We start from the raw sequence: 20997 nt of genomic DNA, 5'->3' as shown, positions 1-20997 counted from the left end.
CTTCCTTCCTTCCTTCCTTCCTTCCTTCCTTCCTTCCTTTCTTCCTCCCTCCTTCACTCCCTCCCTCCCTCCCTTCCTCCCTCCCTCCTTTCCTTCCTTCCTTTTGGTGGTACTGGGGTTTGAACTCAGGCATCACACTTGCTAGGCAGCCACTCCACCAGCCCAGGCCTGGCTTTCTGAGTCAACTTGTGCTTCTGCCAGCAGTGGACAATCTGAGGGTGGACTGCAAGTGCCTGGTGCGCTGTTCCCCAGCTATGTGTTAAGCCAAGCAGGACACTGTCCCAATGAGGATGGAGGGTGCCGTTTTGGAAGGCAAGTTCAAAAGAGGAAAGAATTCACAAACCCATTGACCTCATGACCATCCCACTTCCTCCAGTTTACCTTTGTGGTGCAGCCAACATTTTAATCTCTAAAATCTTTTTTTTAATCTTATTTATTTTTGGCAGTACCAGGGTTTGAACTCAGGGCCTCCTGCTTACTAGGCTGGCGCGCTTCCTGTTTTTGCTGGGCCTAGCCTTGGACCATGATCCTCCTCACTATACCTCCCAGATAACTGGGATGACAGGCACACGCCATCATGCCTGACATAGAAAATTTCTAAAAAAAAAGACTCCTGAGGACCCAAATCTAGGAAAGAGACATACTCTTCTGAGTGGCCCTGCCCAGTGTATAGTCACTTTCTAGTTCTACAAACTGGCTTTCAGGAGTGTCCTGCCAGGGACACCAGGCTTGGGCAGCAGTCTCTGGTGTGATTCTGACTCAGTCTGTCCAACAGGCTAGGCCCACCACTTCTCCACAACCAGGCAGAAGCACCCTGCACACCTCCCTGAACAGGGGACACCAACTGAATATTATATACCAAGAAGGAGACTACAGTTACAAACTGAAAGAAAATCCATGACTTATTTGAAAGATCTTATAAACAACTTATGTAAATGTGTATGCAAAATTCTAGAACAGAAGCCCTATGGCAGGCTGTGGCATAGAAAGGAGGGGCTTTAACTGAATCCAGGGAAAGCAGGAAAGGAGTGCTCTGTCTCATTGTGCCTACACAGAATAGAGCATCCAACTCCAGTGGCTGAGGTGGTAATGACATTTATTATCTCCCAGACAGGAAGTATGGAGGTGGGAGGTTAATGGTCAATCTGAGGTGCCATTTAGAACCATGCTTCTTTCATCTTGAGCATGGAGAGAGAAGCCATTTTACTTTGTTTTTTTCTTTCTTTCTTTCTTTTTTTTTTTTTACTCGAAATCATTTTACTTTAAATATTCTTCCATTGTGAATTTAATATGAGCATTTTATTCTTATATCCATCACTTCTGGTCTAGCAGTTCTGAATTTCTATAGTATATAAAATTTATTTCAGGGTTTTAAAACATTTGAATAACTTAGGCCAAAAAAATGTTTTCTTTATTTATGCAGCACACATTAAATAACACGTTTCAGTTCTGCAGGCTGATTGTATACCCGGATCATCTCAAGAGCTATTGTATCAATTGTTTTTGAGTCCAGGGGTAATTTCTCTCCCACTGTAATAAAAGTGTCAAACTAGGTCAACTTCATTTGTCTTTGAAATGTTTCAGGAAGATAAGACAAGGCTGCAGTTTTTGAAACTGCTTTTATTTGTTTGGTTACACTAGAGTAATATGTGTGTGTTTTGGAAGCTGTGACAGTAAAGGAGGTTGTGCAAGTTAGAGAAGCAAACGGGGATAAGTGGTACCTCCTAGTGTTGTACAGTGCACAACAATTGAGGCCGAAGGTGGTGACCTTATTCTGAACACAGAGCACAGAAATGAAAATGCCCCAAGATTCTATCTTTCAGCAGCAACTTGAACATTTTGCTTCATTTCCTTCTTCTAGGTATATTTTAAAAAAAATATTATAATATATATCTGCTTTATAACCTCCTTTACTTAACAATTCAGTATGAATATTTTAAATATGTATTTATATATTCCTGAAAACATTCTCAATGACACCCTATTTTACTGCTTCAATTAAACACTTAGAAGCCAGCCACTATTCTAAACTCATGAAAAATATTAACTCATGTAATCTTGCTCAGATGTCTTCACCCCTCAAGACCCCTGTCCCCTCTGCTGCCTTGCTCTGTGTGTGGGAGGCTGGCCTGCCTAAACCACATGGAGGAGCTCCTGTCCTCCCCCTGCCTTGGGTTAGGTCAGTGGCAAATTGTGCTAGATTAGATTGTCATTCCAGGCTCTGTTGCCTGCCCCTCTCCCTGTGTAAGGATTTGCCATGCGAGTCTGTGGAATGCAAAATCTGCTTTATTTGTTTATTTCAGGTTCAGTCATGTGGTAGGCTTGCACCAATGGAATGTTTGTAGACTTGACATGAGCCGGGGCCTGGACTGGACTTGCCAGTTCGACCTCTAGGCCACTGGTCACAAAAAGTGAGGCCCGTGAAGCTGAAATGAACCCAACACAAAGCCTGAAGCAGAACCACACCAATCAACAGAGAAGGGAACAAAGCAAATATTGGTAGTTGGGAGCCACTGAGATTTGGGGGTTCTCTGTGGGTGCCATTATTGCAATCATGGCAATGTAACAACAGATGACATTCCAGAAGGAGACTACAGGGTAAGGTCGGGTGTTTATGAAGGGGTGCAAGGCCACTGGGTCCATTCATTTCTCTATCTGTCTGTCTGTATCTGTCTCCCTGCTTCTCTTTCAACTTCTCTCTCTCCAGGTGTCCAATAACCACTCAATAACTGTTTGAGGGTCTCATCTTTTCTTGCCTGGATTCTGACTGATTAAAATCCTCATCACCATTCTGTAAGGTAGATGCTATTATTTTCATTTTAGTGAGGTGGAGGAGGGTGAAGTTCAGAGCAGGTAAGTACCATATGCAATGTCACACAGCTAGTGAGTGGCAGATGTAAACTAAGGCAGACAAGATTCATGTTCACTTCACTATGCTGCTCTAAGTCCATCAATTGGATTTAGTCATAACTTATTTATCATCTCTTCAATGTTGATAGGTTTGTCATCACCTTTTTTGTTTGCTTGTTTTCTGCTGTTATAAGCAATCTGTGGTTAAATATTTGCTTATATTCAGTTTTAAGAACATTTCCAGACATGAAATAGCTTGATGGAGAGTGTGAACTTCTTTGTCCCCCGACCCTTTCTTTCTTTCTGAAAACCACTTTCTTTTGCCTAGGAAAGGGATCGCATTCAATAAACAAAATCCATGCATCCTCACAGAAGTAAATATCACAGGGCAGGGACAGCCCTGCTGTTCCATACTCCAAAAACCACAGACAGGGATCTGGAAAGTTCTCTTTAGTAACAACTGCCAGTAATTATTAATTTCTCCTATTAGATATCTAATAAATGCATACTGTAGAAAAGCATAAAAGTAAAAAATATAACATCATTTATAATGTACAAACCATACTGTGTGTGCTATGGGTAAACAGCTGCAGTATCCGTGTCAGAAACATTTTTCATGTCATTAAATCTTCTACAGCACCAATGGCCCAGCATTCTTCCAAAACTACTTCCTGTTCTAGCAAAGAGGTGCACTATCACTTATTCTCTAAACAAGGCATTTAGGTTGCTTCTTGCTCTTAACTACAGTAAATAATTACAAAGAGAGTCCCACCTCTCTCCAGTTATTCCCTTAAAACTGATTTTAGGCCTGTAATCCAAGCTCCCTGGGAGGCAGAGAATAAGAGGACTTTGATTCAAGGCCAACCCTGACAAAAAGTTAGTGAGACTCCATCTCAACAAAACTAGCTGGGTGTGGTGTTGCACCTGTTATCCCAGCTATGCAGGAGACAGAAGATTGAGGTTTGAGGTTGGCCTCTGGGTAAAAACTCAAGACTGAAGGGTTTGGTGATATACACCTGGAATCCTAGAAACTCAGGAGACTGAGGTAGGAGGATTGTGAGCTCAAGGCCAGCCTGGGCTACTTAGCATTTCAAAACAAACAAAACCAATTCTGTACAATTAGTGGATCCTTTCATTCCTACTACACCTGGCTTATACTAAGACTGCAATTTATACTCTACCAGCAAAGAATAGTATTGCTTAATTTTGTGTTAATATGATTAAATTATAAAAAAGACAAAAGAAGAAGAGGGGAGATCTTTTGTTCTTTTCATTCACTTTCATTTGCTTACTCTGAAGCTAGAACTTTTCAGAATTTGCTGTCACTCAGACTTTTGTGACAAATTGCTATGTCCTTTGCCATTTTTCTCTTGGTATGACTTTTTCTTAATGATTTGTAAGAAATCTTTTCAATGTCACATAGACAACAAAGGTTTTCCCCAGATTGTCATTTCTATTGTACTTCTTACAGACGGATTTTTTTGTGTAGTCATATCTAATCTGTTTTTACTCTTACAACATCTGCCTTTCATGTTACATTTAGAAAGACTTTCTTCATGAGAAGATCACATAAATATCCACTGGCTCTTCGGCTTCTTTTGCAGCCTTATTTTATTTTATTCTTTTAACATTCAAAGATGTAACTGTCTGAAATTTATTTTGGTATTTGAAGAGGTAGGACCTGATTTTACTTGCATTGAAATGATCAATTTGCCCAACGTAATTAATTGAACAAACCTTCATTTCCCTAACTTACCTGAACCATGTTTTATGATGTATCAAGCAATCTTAAATACTTTGGGTTTTCTCTCTGGATTTTTTAAATCTATTGAGCAACAAATTCTGTACTGTCTTACTACTTCATTTCTCTAATGTAACAACTCTTAGTCTCCGGTAATACAATTTCCCCCTCCATAATTATTCTTTTTCAAACATTTCTGGAAATTTTCTTGAGTGGAGAGTCTAGCAGATGTACTTCAGAATCATTTTGTCACCTCCCAAGAAAAAAAAAAAAAACTTAGAATTTTGGTTAAAATTGCATTTGATTTGTTAACTAATTTGGGGGAACTTATTCTTACTGTAATTGAATTTTTCAGCTTAGAAATATGTTCTGTTTCATTTATGCTAGCTTTTTGTATATCAAGTACGATCTGTGGTTTTCTGCACAAAGATCTTGTCAGGAAATTCTGTGAAATGATAGATACCATGGAGATGAAACTCCATGGTGGAAAATTTCAAATTCCAGGAAGCCCCAATTAGGAGTCAAGAGATAGAGGCAGTTTTGGCTAGTTACTGAATACCTGAAAAAAATTCATAAAACTCTTCTCAGCCTCAGTTTTCTCTGGGTCGATACATTTAAGTTTGTCTGAGGATCATGAAAACCGTGGCGTGCAGGGAAGATAACAACACATGGGTTATTATTTTATTAAGGTAATATAGCTACCACCAGGTACATGACCAGTAGGGATTTTGCCAGGTACAATACAACCAATTAAATGATTTATGAATCTCCATAAAGCGCCTTGCCAACTTTTTGTTGTTGTTGAGCCAAGTTCTTACTATGTTGCCCAGGCTGGTCTCCAACTTCTGGCCTCCGATGATCCTTCCGTCCCAGCCTCCAGAATAGCTAGGATTACAGGTGTGACCACCACACCCAGCTGTCCCACTGTTTTGCCAAGGCTAAGTGGTTTTTCTGGATGTGGAGCCTTCAGGGCTAAAATGGGGAAATTCCTGGGCAAATCGGGACACATTGGTGGTTGAGCTGTCAGGCCTCACCTTGGAACCCTAAAATGCTAATCCCAGGGTTGTATATAGAAGAGAACAGGTCCATATTCTAGTCTACTAGTGGAGTCATGGATGCTCTTGAAACGATGAGGGAATGCATATGTGCTGAATTGGTCTGACTTGTGGTGTGACAGAGTTCACAGAAGGAACAAGTTGCTTTGGACTAGTGGAGGTGCTTGAACTAGACTTAAGGACTGAAAAGATTTGTAGGAATGGGGTTCCAGATGGCAGAATCAGAGTGCTGTTGCAAAGAAGAGCTGATTTCACACTCCATCCCCAGTCTGGTATACCACAAGCTCTCAGTGTGTGCGGGTTCCATGCAGGGAAAGCACAGAATCAGGACATGCGTGGACTATCTGCTTATGGTTCTTTGCATTGAAATTCACAGGAGAAAACAATTAGGAGTGGGAAACCCCTCCTAAGAGGCTCTCTCCTACAACACTAACAAATCATGTGAAAGTGATACCCCTCATTCATTTCTCTTTTTCCTTAGGCTACCAGGATTTCAGAGCTAAATTCAGTGCCCAGGACCACCTTCTACTCTTCACTTCCTTTAATCAGGCATTATTCTTTCATGTCCTGAAATATCTTAGTTTGCATTTCCTTTTTTTAAAAAAACCTACCCAAAAGATACATTATGGGAAAATTAGAATACAAAGACAAATGTAAATATAAAAGTGAAAATTCCTGAGATTCTTCTCAAATTCAGCCAACTGTTAATATTTTAGTGTTCTCTCTCTCTCTCTCTCTCTCTCTCTCTCTCTCTCTCCCTCTCCCTTCCTTTCTTCCTCCTTCCAGATAGGGGACAGTATCTCATTATGTAGCCCAAACTAGCCTAAACTTGACACCCTCTTGCCTCAACCTCCCCAGGGCTGGGATTATAGACATGCATCACTACACCCAACTGCTGAATGTTTTCTAACTTGCTTTTTTGACTTAATACTTGAAGATTTTCCCATCTCAGTAAATAACTTGTATATCACATGCTTAGCTGCTACATAGTATTTCATTTTACAGCCACATAAGAATTTGACTAGCCTATCAGAATAGGGACATTGTGATTTTTCTAGGTCTATTTCTGAATTATGCAGTTGGCTTATTATGTCCTTTTGTAAAATCCAATAACTAAAGCACTGTGTCGAAGTCTAAGCTTATTTTTATATGATGCCATGTAGAGGTTTTCTATATTACATTGCTTTCTCTAGGACAATGGTATCAGTGTTCACTCCTGGGGGCAGTTGAGTCCTCTAGGGGAGCTTATAGGATTTAACTCTTTCATAAAAGTTAAAAAAGCAGCAATACGTGTTTGTCCTTTGTCCTCTAAGACGACAACAGCCACCTCCCTCCACCATGAGCAATGTCTCCAGGACGAAGGAAGGCCTGTTCTTCCACCAACGTTTTATTCCGTCCCCCTAGTGGCCATGAGGCTGGCTTTGCAGGCTTAGTCCTGCTACAGAACCAGTCCCATTGCCTTCTTCACACTGTTTGACCCTGTCGTAGAACTAAACTTGTCCTTTTGGGGTTAATTCACAAGAGGAAAATAAAGCATCCTCAATTTTTTAAATTAAAATTTGTGATGACCTGAGCAACGCCCCGCCAAGACCATCTGCTTTCTAAAGGATGCTAGCTTACTTTCCTAAATAGTTTGTTCCCAATGACAAAGGATTACAATTCTGGCTAGAGCAGTGGTCCTCAATCTTGGCTGAGCCTTGGCATCCTGAAAACCAAAGCATCTCTAGAGATCCTGATTTTGACTGGACAAGAGAATGTCCAGCCATGGGTTTATGAAATGCTCCCGAGACGTTTCTAACAGTCAGCTGAGGTTACAGAAAGGAACAGGGGCGCCCTCAAACTCAACTTCCTCCGCACTTACTCCTCAATCCCATAAACCTGGGAAAAGATCCTTCCTCTTTCTCTTCTTCCTCTACTCTGAGTAGGATTCCAAAAAGAATAAACAACCGACATGAATAATTCCCAAGGGCTGGCTATCTTCTAGTTTTCTCTGATCACCTAGAAATAGTGTGGGCCACCTACGCAAGTTTAGATTTTCTAGTGGTCTCATTTTTAAAAAGGTGAAAAGAGGACTGGGGGTGTGGCTCAAATGGTATAGCACTTGCCTTGTGAGTACTTGCGGTACTGGAGTTTGAACTCAGTCCTACACCCTGAGCCACTCCACCAGCCCTTTGTGATAGGTTTGTGAGAAAAGGTCTCATGAACTATTTGTCTGGGCTGGCTTTGAACCGTGATCCTCCTGATCTCTGCCTCCTGAGTAGCTAGGATTACAGGCGTGAGTCACCACAGTCCAGCCAAGCATGACACTCTGAGTTCAATCCCCAGTACCTCAAATAAAAAGTAAAATAAATTTTTGGGGGGCAGTGTGGGACTGGGCGTTTCAAACTCAGAGCTTCACACCCCCAGTCCATTTTGCTCTGGTTATTTTGGAGATGGGGTCCTGTGAACTATTTGCCTGGGCTGGCCTTAAACTGTAAACCTCCCAATCTCGGCTTTCCAAGTAGCTAGGACTACAGGTGTGAGCCACCAGCTTCTGGCCTGCTTTCAGTAGTTCTTGAATAGGGACTAACATATGTCCTAGGTGGGAGCACAATCCTCCTGTTTATATGTCCTGTGTAGCTGGTATAACACACATGTGCCACCACACCTAGCTTTAAATGGTTGAGATGGAGTCTCTCCAACTTTTTGTTTGTGAGCTGGCTCACACTGTTATCTTCTAGATCTCAGCCTCCCAAATAGCTAGGATTATAGGCGTGAGCCATCACACCAGGCTAAAATAAATTTTAATAATATATTTTATTTAACCCCAAAATATCCAAAACAATATCAATGGGAAATTAATATAAATATGATCAGCTACTTTACATTCCATTTTTTCATACTCTTTGATATCTGGAGTATATTTTTATACATGAAACTTTCATTGGCTTATGAAGCAATGAAATGCCTATCACAGTGCTCGGGTGGTATATTCTCAGCACTGTGGAGCCTCTGTCTTAAGGGGAAGTGGTGCACTGGTGAGAGGGTAGGTAGAATGACCATTTTCCTCTAGGGTAATATTTTTCAGCCCTTTTAACCCATGTTGCTTTTTGCTAAAGAGGCTATTTTTATAAGACATATTTCTGTGATGCTTCAAATTTCAAGACAACTAATCAAATATCAAAAAATAAAAAAAGAACTAAAATAAAAGGAATAGCACAGATACGGCTTTGCTAGAACTCCCCCTTCCAAAACTAGAACCATGTGTCTCCCCCCTTCTACTGTGGGTCCTGCTCAAAAAACACCTCCACATTTCAAGGTCACACACAATCTAACCCTCAGCTGGGCTTTGCATTTGTTCAGTTTTTAAATAAAAAAATAACCTTTTTTTTTGGCAGTATGTAGATTTGAACTCAGGGCCTTGTGCTTACTAGGTAGATGCTTTACCACTTGAGCCATGCCCCCAGCCCTTTTTGCTGCAGTTATCTTGCAAATAGGGTCGTGCAATGCCTGGCTGGCCTGGACCATGAAGATCCTGTTTATGCTTCCCACATAAGTGGGATGACAAGCACATGCCACTTCACCAAGCTTTTATTGCTTGAGATGGGGTCTCCCAAACTTTTTACCCCACTGGCTTCAAAATTCCATCCTCCTGATCTGTGCCTCCTGAGTAGCTAGGGTTACAATTGTTAGCCACTGAACCCAGATAAAAATAACTTTTTTTTTTTTTTTGCTGCACTGGGGTTTGAACTTAAGTTCTCATGCTCGCTAGACAGGCGCTGTACCACTTGAACCACTCTGCCAGCAAGTTTTTTTTTTTTTTAATCATTCCAAAAACAATAAACAAACCTTTGAAAATACAGAAAAAGAGGACTTCCGAGCTACCAAATACCCATCACTCCATCTCTTGGGGTTTATCCTCACAGCAGCTGTTTCTAGCCCTGGCTGCTCAGCCGGATCATCTGGGAGTTTTAAGCCACATGTCAGCATCCACCTCAGGGACTGGAATTTAATTGCTTGGGTGCACCTAGGCATTGAGGGTTTTTGGTTTTGCTCCCAGGCAAATTCTCTTAAGAACCCAAGATAAGAACCAGTGTTCTAGAGCAGGGACCACTCATGTGGAGGTCTTGTCACAATGCAGATTCTGATCCTGATTCAGGAGGTCTAGAGTTGACTTCCAGATTCTATGTTTCTATCAAGCTCCTGGGTGATGCCGATCTGGCACATCTGCCACCGTACTTTTAGGTTCCCAGCCTCTTAGCTATGTATTACATGTCAGTATGTACTTTTCCCCAACAAACTAGGTTCTACCATAGTCCTGTTTTACAACCTGCTGGGGGGGTATTTTTTTTTTAATTCAATGACTCATCACGACCTCCTCTGCATGTTTAAAAACAATGTTCTTTTGTAAAACAGTTTCAATTGGCTATATGAGATTTCATTTGAAGAACGTAGTGGGAGTGTAGCTCAGTGGTTGAAAGCTTGAGTAGCATACAGGAGGCCCTGGGTTCAATCCCCAGCCCCACAAAGCAAACAAACCACATTGTAGGTCACTTAGTGCATAATTTTGGCTGACAGGGGTTGTAGCTGCAGCTGGCAGAGCTCATAATCTAGGAAACTCAATTCCCACCTAGATCGAGGATGGGGCTCCCCAGCACAAGGAACTCTGCCATGCTCTCTCTCTTCTTTGGCCTTGAGAACCACTGTTTAACAAGTTCCCCTTGTAAGGACCTTGGATTTCTAATACATATAGATTAAGAAGAAAAAGAAATTAAAGAAGAGCCCCAAACTAACTCCAGACACCAATTACATATGGTAGATGTTATTCTGTTCCCACCGTATAGATAAATTACTCCTAGAAATCAGTTTTAAAAAGTTTCCCACAACTAGCAAGCTCAAGGCTCTGGGTTCAGTAACAGGTGCCAGCTGGGTATGGTGGCTTTCACCTATAATCCTAGCTACCTGGGAAGAAGAGATTGAGAGGATCACTGTTCCAGGCCAGCCAAGGCAAAAAATTCCCGAGACCCCATCTTAACCAATAGCTGGGCACAGTGGTACACACCTGTCATCACAGATACATGGAGAAGCACAAATAGGAGGATTGCTATCTAGGCTGAGCTGGACATAAAACAATCTCAAAAAATCACCAATGCAAAAAAGGACTGGCGGAGTGGCTCAAGTGGTAGAGCACCTTCCTAGCAAGCACCAGACCCTGAGTTCAACACCAGTACCACCAAACAAAAATAAGTAAATAGTACTGCACCCCCCAAAAATGCTCATAAGATTCTGTTAATCACCTGGTTTGGGGGTCATTGAAATTCCAATTTAACCCTTTTATGCTTGTGGGAAGGAAAATGGTGTTTCCTGATAAAGCCGAGTTCAGAGTGCCTGCTGTGTCCCAGAGCTGAGGAACAAGTCCTGGGTGGAGCCATGTGTCTTCCATGGCCACTTAAATGAACCAAGGTGAGAAACTAGTGAAAAGTCTGTCAATGAGTGGCAGGCCAGCAGCCTGGGAGGAGCTCTGCTGTGAAAATTTCTGCTCACCAGAGATTAACGCAGCATCATGGGGCAGGAGAAGCTAGTGAGCACCAGAGCTCCAGATAAGCAGAAATTTATACAGGACAGCAGCCAGGAAGCAGAGAAAAGAGGAGCTAGAGGCGGCAGATAGTGACAGAAGTGTTAAAAGCAGAGATGGAAAGGGCCTGAATCGCTGTTGTGCTGAGCAGTAGGCAATCTCCTGCTGAAGTGGACAAGTCAGCTGTCCCCAGAGCCTCCTTCTGGTTTCTGAGCTGTGTTTTAGTCCCCATGAGGCCCAGCTGGAAGCCACTCGGGTGACCTTAGAGCCCTGATTCCCATCATTGTCATGTGGGTTCTTCCTAATAACTGTATAATCCACCCTCCCACGGAGGAGGGGAATTTGGTGAGATAAACCAAGATAAACTATGACAAGCAAAAATCCCAACACACACTCTAGGCAATTTGATTAATTTCTTAAATCTTGTGAATGAAAGACACTGGTGTCTGAAGTCGAGAGGACAGAGAAGTCAAGCTGCACGTTGTTGCCCAGGAGGAGCTAAGGGGGCAGTGGGATAAGTAGGGAAGGCTCAGATGGTATAGGGAACAGGTCACTCCCCAATGTGGCCTTTACTCTGTTGAAGTAGCAATCAGATTTGCCTACCTGGAGTCCAGTCTATCCATCTGGAGCCAGAATAAAGAGCCTAGTTCATTGTCAGAGGCATAGAATTCCCACCATTTTCCTTAAGACAAAGATGTGGAAGAAAGAAACTGCGAGCTGGGGGTCATTGGGTGGATTGGTTTATTCAAGCCACCAGATGTTTCTTCAGTCCCAGGTAGGACTGGATTTTATAGTATTTCTCTAAAAGTTCCTATTTAATGGATTAAGTAGCAGTCTGAGAAGGCTCGTAAAATAATAATAATGATAGTTTACATGTAATAAATCCTTACTAGACACATGGCAGAAGTCTTTTACCCAATATCTCACTAATTCATCTTCGCATTGGCCTAGGAAGTAGGTATTACAACTACTGTAACCATTTTGCACATAAGCTGAGGCCCAGAGAAGCTCACAAATTTGACCAACACAACAGCTACTTGAGAAAAAATGGGATTCACGTGATGTCTGAACCAGAGTTCACGTTCTCCATCATTGATATATACTGGTTCTCTCACCAATTATGTAAGTTAAAGGGGAACATAGAGATGACCTGAGCTGAAGGCTCTATTTAAAGTAGGAAGATATCTTCTAAACCTGCCTCTTTCATATAGCTACATACAGACTTGGAGAATCACCACAGTCACCCAGTCACTCAGTTCAGCCACCATCCAATGGTGAAGCTAAGCTTCTGGAGGCAGCAATTTCCATTTCCAGAAATAGTCAGAAGTTTCTCATATAAAATATATTGAACTCTTTCTAGAACCTTCTACTTCAGTGTTTCCTCAGGCTGTAGATAAACTGTGACACACCATTAGTTACTGAATTAGACAACCAAATCAAGCTAGTATGATAAACACCATCTTCACCAGAGAAAAGGGCAAGTCATTAAAACAACACAGGGCTTTGTTGTTCAGCGGCATCCCCAGACCTTGTCCCAGTGGTACAGAGAGGGCCTCACATATTTCCTTTGGGAAATTCCTGGAGAGACCACAGAACTGTGGGCCCAAGTCTGAGGGCTGTGGACAAAGAGTAGTAGAAATTCCTTTTATTTTGTCCTGTTTTATCAGGCTTGTCTTGTGGTTGACTAAACAAAAGCATAGTCTGAGGAACTTAACTCCTGTCCAAACCACACAATTAACTTCCTCCTCCTCCTTTTCCTTTTCCTTCTCCTCCTTTTCCGGCTCCCTGAAGCTTCCAGAAAGTACATTTTACATCTTTCATTCAATATTACTTCTGTGCCTGCTGAGACCACAGCTTAAAAGTTGAGTCAAGTGAGTTTGCTTAGACATAGACATTCCCCTACAAGCTGGGACTTGATTTGAAGGAGGGTGCAGAAACAATTTGTCCAAGTACTGGACGCTATAATTTTTAAATTCTCACCAGATAATTCCATGCCATTAAGCTTTTCAAAAGCCTAAGAGAGAAAGAAAGCTTTCAGACACATTTTTTACAAAGCCAGTATTACATTAATACTAAAACCCAAAAAATGCTGCATAGAAAAGAAAACCACAGCAAATTTCACTCATGAATATAGATTTTGTAAATGTTTTTATTAGTATATGACAGTTATACATATATATGTATATGTATTGTACCCCAGTTTGGTTCATCCCTTTCATTATTCTTCCTTTTCCCCCAACTCCTTCTTAAAATGAACAACAGGTTTCATGAAGATAGATTTTAAAAATCCATTGGAATTTCAGATTCAACATCCATTTGTGACAAAAGTCTCTTAATAAAAGAGAGGAATAGCTGGGCTCAGTGTCTTATGTCTATAATCCCAGCTACTCAGGAGGCGGAGATGGGTAGGATTGTAGTTCGAGACCAGCCCAGGCAAAACACTCTAGAGACCCCCATTTAGAGACCCCCCCATTTCAACCAGTAAAAGCTGGGTGTGGTGGTGTGAGCCTGTCATCTCTGTTATGTGGGGAGCATAAATAGAAGTATTATGACCCAGCTGGCCTGGACATAAACTGAAGACCCTATTTTTAAATAAAATAAAATAATCCCAGGGTTGGTGGTGTGGCTCAAGTGGTAGAGCAACTGCCTATCAAGCATGGCGCCCTGAGTTCAAACCCTAGTACTGATAAATAAACAAACAAATAGAGAGAAAGAGAGGTTTCCTTAACACAGTAAATGTATGCAGGCAAACCAAAACCAGCATCATGCTCAGTAGTAAAATATTGACAGAATCCCAGGAAATCAAAAAAAAAAAGGATACTCACACCCACCACTATCTCACATGGCAGTGAAGGTATAAGCCAGTGTAGTCAGAGATGGGAAAGAAATAGGAAGTGTAAAACTAGGAAGGAACTTTTCATCATTTGCCCATGTTAGGATTGTGCGCTTTGGAAATGTTAAGAAGAAGAAAATGCATGACATTACCCAATAACAATATAAACACACAAAAGGAATAGCTGCCCTACAGGTAAATGACTCAGATTCCCAAGGCAGTGGGAAAGATAAGAAAGAAGCCAGTTTGCACCAGAGAAATCCTCAGAGTCTCGGGAACTGGTGGGTCCCCTCCTTTGGAAGTAAAGAAGGAAAAAATAAAGAGAACAGTTGGAAATACTGCTTAGGAAGTAGATGGAGGGCCGAGAGTGTGGCTCAGTGGCCCAGCACTTGCTACACAAACTCACACAAACACTAGTTTGTGTGAGGCCCTAGGTTCAATCTCCAGGAACCAATCCCCCCCCCACACACATAAAAGAAGCAGTTAGGGCCTTGGATACCCTCTCCCCTCCCAGCCTCTCCACAGCGAAAGACTGGAGGTCTGTTCTCTGAAAAGGGTAAGGCGTGGGAGTGGGAGCTGGGTGATCTGGTCTGGAGGACACTAGGCACACTGGAGGACAGGGACACTAGAGAGAACACAAGATTAGGTATGAGCTCTAGAGGCTGAATCTCTTGTCCTCCTCCATCTCTGCTTCTAGAACACTGGCTGCCTGACTTCACCCTTTCACAAAAAGAGTGGAAAAGACTTACCTGGGGAACCTGAGCAGCCCACAAGGAAAACATAAAGATATAAATAGACATCATGCATTCCCACAGTGAAACCACTCATCCAGGACACCCAACAGATTCCCCCTCACACTGCCAACCTTCCAATCAGCTTAAATACAAGCCAGCTGCCAACGACCTCCAGGCATCGGAGAGAACTTCTAACACGAAGCAAGAAAACCAAAATGTGCAAACAGGAAATAGAAAAGCTTACAGGAAGTGAATTATGCAATTAGAAGAAAAGCAAAACAAAAACTATAATTAATATAGGGATTCTCCAGAGAGACAGGACCAATAAAATCTATCTTCCTATCTATCTATCTATCTATCTATCTATCTATCTATCTACCTACCTACTTACCTATCTATCGTATACATAGACAGAGGGGGAATTATTATAAGGAATTGACTCCACAATTATGGAAACCAAGAAGTCCCAAGAGCTAAATACTGAGGCCTGGGAAGCAGGAGAGCTGATGGCAGAAGTTCCAGTTCAAGTCTAAAGGCAGGAGAAGACTAATGTCCCATCTCAAAGACCATTAGGCAGAGAGAGCAAATTTTCTCATGCTCAGACTCTTTGTTCTATGCAGACTTTCAATGGATCAGAGTCCTGCCCACTGGTGAGGGAAACTGCCTTATATTAGACCTCCTTATCTGCATCAGAGGATGCCTGAAACCCTGGGTGGTAATGAACCCTGTATACACCATGCTTTTTACTACACATGTACCCATGATAGAGTTTAATTTAGAAATTTAGTACAATAAAAGATTAACTTCATCAATAAAATAGAGCTATTATCTCAAAATAACAAGACAATGTAATAAAAGTTATGTGATGTGATTGCACTTTCATTGTTCTGAAATTTCAAAACAATAGGGACAAAGAAAAAAATCCTCCAGATTTCTAGAGATGAAAACAAAGACCCATATAAAAGATGAGAGATAAAAAAGAATAAACTTCTCAACAGGAAGCTAGATGAAAATACAGCAACCCTTCTAAATTCTGGAGTAAAATGGTTTTCTACTGAAAGAACCATGTCCAGTCATTTTAAAGTATTAGAGCGAAATGAAGGCATTATTAGGTGTGGAAAAAAATTTCCTCTCATCTACCCTTCTTTATGGAGCTTTTGAAGGGGATGCATTACTAAAACGTGTAGACAAAGAAAAGAAAAGGAAGATATAGCATCCAGAGCTGGGGCTCTGTCACAGGAGACAATCAAAGAGAGGTAATATACCCCAGGCACGGAGAGCTACAAGTGTAAACTTTTTTGTCAGAAAGATAAAATTGATAAAGCAACCAGTCTTAAGAAGAGATTTATAAACTTGTCAAGAGTTTGAGATTGAATTAATGATAATGACATTAAGAAAAATGACTCAGTAAATGAGAGAGGGTGACAATTATTAGCTCCCAGAAAATCAAATGCTAAATAGTTAAACACATTACAAATTCATCTTATTTGAAACAATTTGGTGCAGATACAGGAATATACAGAGTTTTTAACAGATTAAAGCGTTAAGGAAAAGTCCCATACACAAGTAAGAATTTAAAATGTGATAAGTGGCATTTCAAGTCAGTGGCAGAAAAAATTGGCTTTCAACAAATTACGTTGGGGCTGTCAGAGTGGCTCAAGTGGTAGAGCACCTGCCTAGCAAGCATGAGGCCCTGAGTTCAAACCTCAGTACCACCAATAAATAAATAAATAAATAAATAAAAATTGTGTTGACTAGTCATTTAGGGGAAAAAGGGTCTTTCTTACTCTCAATTCACAAAATATACCCTAGATGGATTTAAAATAAATCCATAAAGATACTAAAAACCAGGCTAAAGCACAAAGAAAATTGTTGCAAAACAGATTTTTCTATAGAAAGCCCATCATCTTTGGCCAGTATTAAAAAAACAAAAAAACCAAACAAACAAAAAACTGATAAATAGAAAGCATTTCTTCAGGAGAAAATTATTTAAAAAGTCAAAAAACAGGATGGAAGTGGTGGCTCAAACCTGAAATCCTAGCTACATGGGGGCAAAGATGGGGAGAATCATGATTGAGGCCAGCCTGGGATGAGGAGTTCATGAGACCCTATCTCAACCAATGGATGGGCATGCTGGTGTGCACCTGTCATTCAGCTATGGGGAAGATATACAGGAAGATGAAGATCTTTTAGGTTGTTTGAGTTTTCTTTTTACAATGAAAATAAGGACATAAAATACAAGACATCCACTTAAATTGGAGCCGTGGAAAAAGAACAAATCTATTCTTAGTTATGCCCAAATATATACAATAAAAAAGTATTATTTATGTCCAAAATTCAAATTTGAGTATACATATTTGTGTTTGCTTAATGTAACAACTGTATTTTTAATGAGTGTTTATTTGGCAAGGCCAGCACTCCCTTGGTTCAGGCACAACTAAATATTAAATCTCCAGGAATCCTACCCAGAAGTCTGATAAAGCAGGATTTCAATAGGTGGCCTAATTCAGATACTGGAGTTACTTTATGTGATGGCGACATATTAATTAGGGTAATTAAACAACAACTGTGCCTGAAGCTCTGTCTTCTGTTGATTTTTTTTTTTTTTGACTGAAATGAGAAGTGCTATCAATTAGGAAAAAATTCAGGGGTCCTCCAAGTTACAGTTTGGCTCTATCTTTGGTCATGAAAGGAATTCGCCCTGGCCCAAGCAGGGGCTTTTGTTCAAGCCCCCTCCCACCAACAAACAGACCTAGATATTACCGTTTGTCCTGGGTGCTGGAGTTAACAGTCCTATATCTGGGTATTAGGTTATTAGAAGGACATCGGAGTTTGCATAGGGTCTAAACCACCCACTCTCTCGGCAGTCTCAGGGGCAGCTGTGCACACCACCCTTCCTCTGGACCCCCATCCTTAGCCTTTTTGGGGAAGGATTTGGTCTCTGGCTTCTTGTCCTGAGGATGCTCCCTTCGAATGTCAGTTACTAGTTCCTTATGGAACCTAAAACAAGAAAGGGACACCCAGTACTTCTGAGCCCCGAGCTGTACCACAGGGTCACGTTTAAACAAACTGCAAGCTCCCTTGCGAAAAAACAGGAACAGCAGGGCTAGGAAAACCCAGCCCCACGCCAGGCGGGTCCAGCCCTGGGCAGGAGCGCCCCCTGCAGACTCCCAACGTCACTGCGGAGGAAGTGCATCTCTGCCGGCCACTGCCACGTTTGTGGATGTCTCCGCCACCACCATTTCAACAGTTAAAAAGAAAAAGAACGCATTCGGCAATCTCGTCTACAGTCTGCTTAACTGACTCAGCTTGGACGCCAGGAATTCTGTTCCTGCAGGTTCTGACAGTGGGTGCCATATTGTAGTAGTCCTTTGACAGGGAAGACTGGACCATTCTACCAGCCAGGCAAAAGGCTCTCACAAGTATCTTTGAGAAATCTGACTAATCTAAAAGGAGTGATAAGGGAATACGCCCCAGGGCGCCGGTGACTCATGGCTGTAATCCTAGCCACTCGGGAGGCAGAGATCAGGAGGATCATGGTTCAAAGCCAGCCCTGGGCAAATAGTTCGTTAGCCCCTATCTGGAAAAAAAAAACACACACACAAAAAAAGAATGGCTCAAGCGGTAGTGTGTGTGCCAAGCAAGGGTGAAGTCCTGAGTTCAAACCCCAGTACTGCCAAAATAATGAATAAATAAAGATTAGGAAAGATCTAAAGGTTTTGTTATTACACCACAGGTTCCCAGTGAAACATCTCAAACGAATCATTCTGTAGCAGATTCCCCCATGGATGAGCCCTACCTGTGATTTCAGAGCTTCTCATGAGGGCTTTAGTCTCTCACCCTAAAAAATGAGGCAACAACCACAGGGTCTAGCTCCTGCTGTGAAAAGTAAACACCAAAACTAACAGATAAAGCAAAATCTATGCAAGAGGGAATAAAATTTCAACAATACAATTTTTAAAAACTCACCTGCATTTGAAATCTTCATGGAGATAATATTCTGAAATCTTAAAGTAAGAAGACATTCTTTAAAAGACAATAGTCACAGGGGAAAACTGAGCTCTTGGCAATTCAAAATGGAAAGAAGAAATAAAGAACTTGTTAAGAAGGACTGAAGGCCAATGCCAGGAAATTATCCAGGAAGAACAACCAAGAAATGAAAATAGGAGGAAAAAAAAAATAAGAAAAAGAGAAAATGAGTCCAGGCATTCCAGGAAGTGAGAAGAGAGAAAAATAGGGAAGAATGTTACGTTAAAAAAAGTTTATTTAAAATTTTCCAAACCTTAAAGATGTTTTCAGATTAAAAGGCTGCACTTAGTACCTGCCACTAAGGGACGGAAATTGGGCTGGCAGAGTGACTCAAGTGGTAAGAGGTCCGGAGTTCAAACCCCAGTGCCACAAAAAAACAAAAATTAAGCCACATTCAGTCACATCATTGTGAAATTTCAGAATTGCAGTAATAAAAAGAAGATAGTTTAGGTTTTCAGAGATAGAAAAACAGGTCATAAATAAAAGATTAGAAATCAAAATAGCTTTAGATTTCTTTAATAGCAATATTGGAACCTAGAAGACTATTGGGAAATGCTTTCAACACTCTAGAGGAAAATTATTTCCAACCTAGAATTCTATACTCTGCAAACTATCAAGTGGAAGAGTAGAATAAAGTTAATTGGATAATTGCTAGTGCTAACAGCGCTGGTGCAGTCTGTGATCAGAAGACTTCCAAATTCTTTGTATCCCACCAGCAAGAATCCATGGCAGGACACGTGGGTGTAAAGGGAGTTCATTAAAAGTCAGGGAAAAGAAATACAAAGGGAAGCACAATGGGGCCCAAGTGGAAGCCAGAAGCTAAGAGAGCGTCTTTCTGCTCTTGAGGTGCTTTTAAAACCTATGATAACCTATGGGAAGGGGAGCAGAAGGAGATTCCCAGCCAATAATCAATAATTGGGAGAGGCATGGGTGGTTCCCAGCCAGGTGAGGGTGTTTCCTGCACCAAAGCAAGGTTAATTTAAGATATAATATTTTTTCTATGAATTCAAATCTTTCCTTACTTTAGACTGCCTCACTAGCTCTCAAAAATGAATTTCTCATGCAACCTTTCTTGGAAACCCACTGGAATTATATGCTCTCTCAAAATGAAGGTGAACTCAAGAATAAAGAAGATAAAAAAGATGGAAAAGGCTAAGAGAACTTAAAATGGAGGAAGGGATCACAAGATCTTGGAGAAAACATGGCAAAACTCCCCAACTCCCAGGAGACCAGTCAGAGTCATAAGATGTTTTGAGTCCCCCACCCACCCTAAGGTTGGTCTATACAAATTTCCTGGAATAATAGGTGTCTATTTAACAAAGACCCATAAACAATACCCTAGGGGTCAGGTGGCCCCCATAGTCACTTATCTACCCTAGCTGGTCACTCTGTTGCTTAGATGGGCACTCTCAGTAAATACTCAAACCCCAAAGGCTAACAGTGTCTTCTCACCTGAGACAATCTGCTTTCAGTCTATTGAAAGTGTATTCCTTCCCCAATAAACTTACCTATCACTTTCACTGCCCATCTGGGTCTTACCTAAGTTCTCTTGAGATGGCTGCACTGACCTTCCAGTAAGGTGCTAGCCTGGATCTCTCTTCCTCTCCTCATAGAGCCACCAGTACCATCATGGGGACCCTGCTTCCAACCTCATCTAACTCTTAACTACCTCCTAAAGGCCCTATCTCTAAATACTAGCAGTATATGAGTTTGGGGATTAGTTTCCAACACATGAAATTTTTTGGGGGGGGCTCATTCAAACCACAGCAATGCATGTAATAAATGATTGAGCACCTGATATGTTCCAGACACTATTCTAGGAACATGGACACATGCAGGAAAATGGAGGGTCCCTGCCTTCGTAGAAATCAGTTTAGTAATAGAAGAAGTATGATAAACCTTATTATCTGAACCACCACCACTTCCATCACAACTCTCTAAAAATGTTGAACAAAAATATAACAAATATAATTTTAAGTGATTAAGGTTGAAGCATCCAGTACCATTCTAAGTCTTTTTTTCTTTTTTTAAGATAATCTCACTTTGTAGCCTAAGGCTGGCTGTGAACTTGTGATCCTCCACTCAGCCTCCCGAGTGCTGGTGTTACAGATGTGTACCTCCAAGCATGACTCTGTTCCAAGTCTGTGTTTTCTTTCTGGAAGTTTATAGGATTCTTTGTTTAATTCCTGGTGTTCTAGAGC

This window comes from Castor canadensis, chromosome 8 (assembly GCF_047511655.1).
Source record: "Castor canadensis chromosome 8, mCasCan1.hap1v2, whole genome shotgun sequence".
Classification (NCBI taxonomy): Eukaryota; Metazoa; Chordata; class Mammalia; order Rodentia; family Castoridae; genus Castor; species Castor canadensis.
Note: the sequence above shows the minus strand (reverse complement) of the source record.